This window comes from Photinus pyralis, unplaced genomic scaffold (assembly GCF_008802855.1).
Source record: "Photinus pyralis isolate 1611_PpyrPB1 unplaced genomic scaffold, Ppyr1.3 Ppyr1.4_LG1, whole genome shotgun sequence".
Taxonomy (NCBI): Eukaryota; Metazoa; Arthropoda; class Insecta; order Coleoptera; family Lampyridae; genus Photinus; species Photinus pyralis.
This window is the reverse complement of record NW_022170249.1, coordinates 19,856,311-19,863,681: the sequence shown is the minus strand read 5'-3', so window position 1 is coordinate 19,863,681 and position 7,371 is coordinate 19,856,311. Positions and strand designations below refer to the sequence as shown.

The 7,371-nt window shown below is 34.1% G+C and overlaps 1 long non-coding RNA gene across 1 annotated transcript in view; it reads left to right on the top strand.

The window, feature by feature from the left end:
- Positions 1-2,973: 2,973 nt before the first annotated feature.
- Positions 2,974-7,371, top strand: part of LOC116177285 — a 127,532-nt gene continuing 123,134 nt past the window's right edge. The window contains exon 1 of the long non-coding RNA XR_004146642.1: positions 2,974-3,102. This is a non-coding gene — a long non-coding RNA (uncharacterized LOC116177285). The remainder of the gene's footprint in view (positions 3,103-7,371) is intronic.

Sequence of the window (7,371 nt, the reverse complement as noted above, 5' to 3'; positions counted from 1 at the left end):
AACCAACCAATATTGAGGAAAAATCTTTACTGGAAAGGAAGAAGTACAGCGAACGCGTAAGCAGAAAGAAAAGAAGGGACGCGATTAGGAATACCATTGAAAACATCTGCACGATCCCGGATGGCGAAGCAAAGAACTATTGTAATAAAACATCTATCACACTTAGATGGCCTACAGTGGCAAAAATAAAGAACTAAGATAATAACAAATTTACTACAGGAATAACTTACCTTTTTAAAGGGGCTTATCGGGATTATGAAAATTTACTTCGAATTTAAATAAAACGTAAGAGACTTTTGTTTGATAAAATGTATGGCTAACTAGATATCTTGTAAAAACAATTTTTTTATTTCTCCTTGTGTGTCTATAACTTATAGACTTTAGAAAAAATTTAGTATAGTTCAAGTTAAAAGAAAAAGTGGTAAAAATAATCGTATGTAATTTTATTATTATTATGCGACATTCATGTATCAATGTTGTTTCCATGGCCTACTACTTGAATGATTCAAGAAACAAAAAGGGCTGTGCATGGATAAAAATTGCATCGATAGGTGGAGCATTCTACGAAACCGCTTTAGATGTTACGGGGGTTCTCCAACAAGTAATAATAGCGTGCAAAATAGTCCTTCGTAATGGAGAAAAAACACGTTCTACAGAATTATATTAGATAATAATAATAATAATATAATAAATCGTTTATTGGGTTTAACATGGAATACATCATCAGGTACATGATCATTACAATTTCTTAGTCCTTCCAGTTTTCCCCAAGGGGTTAAGATTCAGATTGGTCAAAAATATTAACCATCTGGTCTACCACTCAGCCCCAATACGCCATAGAGAGGTATACTTCAGTCGTGGAAATCTACCTACATCCATTAAATTGTGAAAAGGAGAGAAAGTTATAAGTCAATGATTTCAATTGAGTAAGATGGTACAAATGTACATTAATTATAGGTATTACACTTCACCAGAATAAAGCTTATTTTTAATTAAGGTTTTGAACTGTGCTAGCGACATAGATGAAAAGTTAATTTTTAGTTTGTTTAGATAAAAAGCTATTAAATAAGAGAAGGACCTTTTATATAACTGAAGATTGTGCTTAGGGATTGTAATAAGTAAATCCTTTCTTCGTATATTAATATTATGAGTGTCAGTTCTGAACCGTATTTTGTTAACGAGAAATTGTGGGCATTTATTGACAACTATTTTATAAAAAGTGCAGTAGCAATGCAGCTTCCTTCGATCTTCCATTTTCAACCAACCTGCCTTACTAATGTAATGGGAAATTCCTTCCCTTCTTCTGACGCCAAATATAAACCTAAGACAGGAGTTTTGAACGATTTGAATTCGTCTTATTTCGCAGGAATCCAAATTTGAACTGTAGACGACATCACAATAATTAAAATTCGATAAAATGAGAGTATCGCAAAGCAACTTTTTTAAATGTTGATTTAATGAATGCCTATGAGAATACAACAATTTCAGCGTAAAATATGATTTTTGCATTAATTTTGAGATATGCAACTTAAATCGCAAATCTGAATCCATAATGAGCCCAAGATTTTTAGCACTATCCACAAGTGGGAGTATTGTACCGTTCATGGATACTCGAGTGAGATTTATTAACTGTAGTCTATTCCTCTTACTCCCAAATAGCATAACTTTACATTTATTAGAGTTTAAGGTAAGATTATATTTATTAGAATTTGTTGACAATTGTTGGAGGTCCAGATTTAGATTGTTTACTGCGCTTTGAAATTCACTTTTAGGGAATGAGATATAGATCTGAGTATCATCTGCAAAAATATGGACTTTGGTATGCTTTATGTCCTTATATAAAAACGCGGTGTAAATCGTAAAAAGTAGGGGACCGAGTATGGAACCCTGAGGCACTCCCGACTGTACTGTAACAGGACTTGATTGATTATTTCCCATGCACACGATCTGTTTTCTATTACATAAATAGCTACGAAAAAATGCAACTGCTTCAGCGTTAAGACCTAGGTAACCTAAAATGGACACAAGCAGAGAATGATTCACAGTGTCGAATGCCTTTGAATAGTCAAGAAGCGCTAATAATAAACAGTTACCTTGATCCACAGCTTTTAATATATCATCAACAATATCGAGAAGTGCTCCAGGGCAACCATACCCAGCACGAAATCCAGATTGCGTAGCGGGGAGGACATGAAGTTGATTAATATAGTCAGTCAACTGCGCAACAATAACTTTTTCCAGTAATTTTGAGAGGGCAGGTAATATACTTATAGGACGAAGGTCGGATATACCACTAGGTGATGCCACTTTCGCAATAGGTTTAAGAAGAGAACACTTCTACACAGAAGGTACGGAATAAGATTTTATGCAATAGTTTATAATATGAGTTATATATGGAGTTAGAAAAGGGCAACAATGTTTTAACATAATTATACTGATGCCGTCCACGCCAGTAGCATTAGATGCCACTTTAAATAATATTTTGGTAATATCTTCCTCCAAAACTTCGGAAAGAGTGAAACAACTATTTGGGTTAAATTTATTACTGCTATAGTAATCCAAGAGTTCCAAATCAGGTATGCAACTGCGTTGCGTTGAAGAAAAATACATATTAATTTCATCTGCATCTGCAAAATTTGTAGGAATATAATTATTCTTCTTGCTCAATAATTGGAGTTGATTCAGCTTCTTCCAAAGTTGTTTAGCATTGCAGCTTTTTACTACTTGGGTTAAGTAGCATTTCTTTTCATTGCGAATTGCGGTGGCATTGATTGAGATTGAGAGATTGAGAAATAATTTTGGATGTGTACCACACAGTTATAAATTTCCAGTTACGTTGCATGTTCACAATGTGCCATAAGGAGAAAAGACGTAAGCAAATTTTTTGTGGCATAATCTTTTCACGAAAATGTTTATGGAAGTGGTTTACTTTAATTAAAAATAGTTAAAATCGTATTACCAACTACTCTATCACGCAAGATATGGAGCAATCAATCACGTTCCCTAATCAAGTTGGACTTTGATTAGCTGAGCATTAATGTTCATTAAAGCCTAGGGATAAATATCAAACGGTATAACCTCGGCCCAAGTCAACCGATTTGAGTAATGATTACCTATATTTAAAAAAGTCCAATTTCTAATCTAATTTTTGTTTCAGGTAAGTCGTGAAGATTAACACAATAGTGATTAATTACGGATTGCAATATCCAACTGAGCGGTAAGAAATGTAGACACGTAATTGCATGCAAATAAGATCATGGCGTCGTCTCCTTCATAATAAAGTATCACTGTCGATTTAGTCTCCTCAAGAAATGAATAATGATTTATAATGTAAAAGTAAATTGCGCCTTTAATTAATCCACTTCATCTCGCTGCATCGCAGTTTTCTCATTTGCGCGAAAATCGAGTTACAGAAACTGTAATTCCCTGTCTATGACAACTAACTTTTGATACCAATTACTTCCTTTAACATTGTCGCTATCAAGCTCGCCGTGTTAATCAAATATTGAGATATTACCTACATTTTCCGGTATCGTTACGGCTACATAACTATCCAAATTTAATTTGAGGTAAATGTGAGTTAGCAATTAGAATTGACACGTATAGCAAATTTACATTTCTAAGTGCGATGCATATACTGTACCTATCTATATTAGAAGAAACTCGCTTTGATAATTACGGCATAACTTCTTGTGCTGTTTGGGTTAAATAGCAAAGGTGTTTTGTGTATTTGAGGGTTTAGTTAATTAATTTAAATTACTACATCAAAACAGTCGATATCGATTAGTAACGTACTCGTGCTGCAATATGTCTTATAAAAAAGTAATTAATGGTCATTGGCGAGCACACCATTAGGATTATGTGGAAGTTATTCTAGATTATTTTTTGAATGAGTCACGCCACCGTAATAATTAGGTAACTCTTCAGAATTTCATCTAGTTTATTAGGGTTAAATATTCGAAAATAATTGTAACATATAAACTTGGCGACTCAGTTTTCAGTCTCGATACGATATACAAATTCAAAGGTGAATATACGAATTAAACCGTTGTTACGTTTATCTTTGAATTTATTAACAGTGTACCTTGATTTTATTGGTATTATAGGACCCATTTTTTCAAATGTTAACAGGAAAGCTTTGCGAGTTAATTTAAATTTTAGGAATTTCAATATCGAAGAGCAACTTTAAATTTCGAACTAAATCAGATTACCTCAGTCAAAAAACTGGGGAAAATAACCGCAATCCCCCAACGGCATCCGCACTGTGGAATTCAATCCTTCTTAACATCCCTCGCACAATATCTACGGCCAACATATGGATCAAGTATATTCTAAACATGTAGAAGTCTCATTCAAAATGAGTTGAGCGGAGGGGTGACGCCAGCGTAGTTTTGATAGAATGTAAATCAATGTTATAGAAACCAACGTCATGCGTTACTGTATGGAAAAGCGTCAAAAGTGAAACGCAGAATATACGATATCTGTCGTAAAAGTCAACTGTGTGTATACTTTTTATGCAATGCAGCTTAGGACGGGGGTAGTAAACAAAGAACACACTCCCAGTGTTAGCAGTTAGAAATCGTACCTTGGGAAATAATGTCTAGAGATTACAAGTTTCATTTGTCAATGGTTAAATAGCAATTTGTATCGCAAATTTACAAACTTGAGAAACGCAACAGTTGCTAATTTATTTCTTAACGAAAATTTAATTAAGGCACTGCATCGTTTCTTACTTCATTTGAAGTGATTTCATTTCAAGATCGCTGTTCTTCTACGTCATTTATTGAACAAGGCGCTCCAGTTGGTTTTATTGCTTTTACTCCCTTATATATTAACGCTCTTTGTAAACACTTGTAGTAAAATTGCACAATAGAGATGTACGTTTTCTGTCGAAAGGTTGGCGAACTCTTTTAAACGAGGAATCGATACGTAGCGTTACTCCGCTCAAAGACTTTGGATAAGCCTTCCAATGTGAAGCTTTCAATCTATCTGGTCTACAGAACAATGATAGGAGTAAGCGATAGCACAAGTGGCACGCTTTATGCATAAATGTAAGGTATTGCAGGTGTTGGCGCTTACGTAGGAAGTAGTGCTACTATAAAGCGGGTCAATAGTAAGTTGTACTAATCCTACATGCAAATCGTACATTTTCCTGCAATATTAGAATGAATCCAAAGATCTAACACTCTTGCCACAAAATAAATGCCATAAATAAAGTACATGGTCCAATCAATACAAAGCAGTTTCATACATGATCCTCATAGTCGTGGTAATTCATTCTTCGTCGTTCTTTATTTCATTCCACATATTTAATTTTAATGTCCCTGAGGTAATTTGTCCAACTATAACGCGTATAACTTGTTTCACTTAATTGCAGTATAAATACTTGGCTGTCATTTCAGAATGAAACCACCTTATATAATTCGTCATTTTCATAAGAAAATAGTATATTAAGAGACAAGTGTATAATCAAGTCTTTAAAGTACGCAGACAAAACGGTCCTAACGCAATTCCCACGATGGCGTGCTCTGTAATCCAATAATCTATCCGTATTTCATTCCCCTACCCGCGAATTCGAAAAATTTCAGACTGAAAAGCAAGCTACCGCTACAGTATCCCCTTATGTCTTTTGAAGCTAAGAAAACCTCACGAAATTTGAAAAACAAGAAACCAGAGACTGGAGCTTTTTTTTCAAACTATTTTTCAAAGGAAACTGACCAAACAAACCAAATCCTAACCTTTAAATTTTGACCTCATCCAAATTCAGCAATAAAGCCAAAAGATAAAGATTAAAAAATCGAGCCATCACCCATGTGCCCTATTCACAATATGATGTTAATTACATACAAAATACAAAAACATAAGATAAACATATACGGTGGACCGTATCTTGTAGAAGGAGGAAAACAATGGCATATACAATAACCTGTACCCTGTACCTTGACAATGAAACTCTTTACCTCTCTTTCTGGTCATTTAAACTCTTATAATGACTTTTGCTCAGCGAATTCTAACTTCTTTTGGATTTCTATCGGTTTCTCTTCTTTCAGCTATTGACATAATAAACACAATTGATTTTCCTTGCTAAATTTCTTCCAATTCTTTTGTAAGATACTAACCCCTTTAGCTTGCTCTCTTACGCTCTCTAAACTCCTATACCGATCGGTTGACTCTTCATTATTCTTTTTTTTTTTTCTTAAGTTGTTTTAACCGTTCAATTAAATTCCTTACATTTTCTTCTTTTTTATTGTAAGTTTCTTTCATTTCTTCATTTTTTTATTTGTACTACTTCTACCTACTTTCCCATCTTCTTGTTGTTCTTTTATCTTTTGTGTTCTTCCAGATTTTTTTAATTAATTATTTTTAATACAGTTGATTAAATTCGTTTGTTTGTTTTTGAATTCTTTGTATCTAGAGTGGAGCTCCTGATCTCTTCATAGTTTTTAAGATGTAGTGAACCATATCCTTTTCTTTCGTCATAATTCCTACTCATAACTTGCTCAATCACTCCAATTGTTTTAATCGCCGCGTACAAAATTAATTTATCTTCTACTGCCAGTTTTTCTTTTTCCCTTCTTATTTCTTGGCTTCTCCCAGCAGCTGCCTCCCTTCTTGATGTGGAACCTACATTTGCTCTAATGTGATGTCCATTTGCGTTGTGTTCGCTGTAGATTCGATTAGTACATTCTCAATTTCCCTGTGGAAGTATCGTGACAGTGCTTCCAGAAACTGAGCTCCTCGTATGCTTCTTCTTTAAAAGTTTTCCCTTGTGTTATTGGTCGTAAAAAACGAAAGGGTTCGAAACTCTACGAATGTACAGTAAGTTGGCGAGCCGTTTGTTTGCGCAGTGGTCAGGTTAAAAAATCACATCGTTATTGTAGATATTGGATATTAATGATATCATTATTGATACAGTAAGCAATGTTACGCCACTGTTTATTGTTTTGCAGGTTTTGCGCCACCGATCCGGACCTTGGCTATCGCTGCCGCTCTTCTTTAAAATTCAGTGTTTCTCAATGTACCAAAATTCGTTTCCACTTATTTTTCTATGGACACCTCAAATAATCAAAAGGTGGTTTAGTTTCGCGTAGAAAAACGATACAAAAGTATATCAATAACAGAGATGCAAAGCATAAAGCTTTCCATGTCAACTGCCTTATCCCTGATAAATAATACGCAAAAAATTAACAATAAATTTTAGAAACTAATTAAACCTACAAAGAAAAGAATGATGATCAATATATTGCTTTCAATCTCTAAAAAGATACAATCTGTTATACAGAACAAAGGGAACAATATCTTATATCTTACATTATATTCCATTGTTTGAGTTTGAGTTGTCAGAAGTTGTTGCTTTTTTATCGAGCGTCT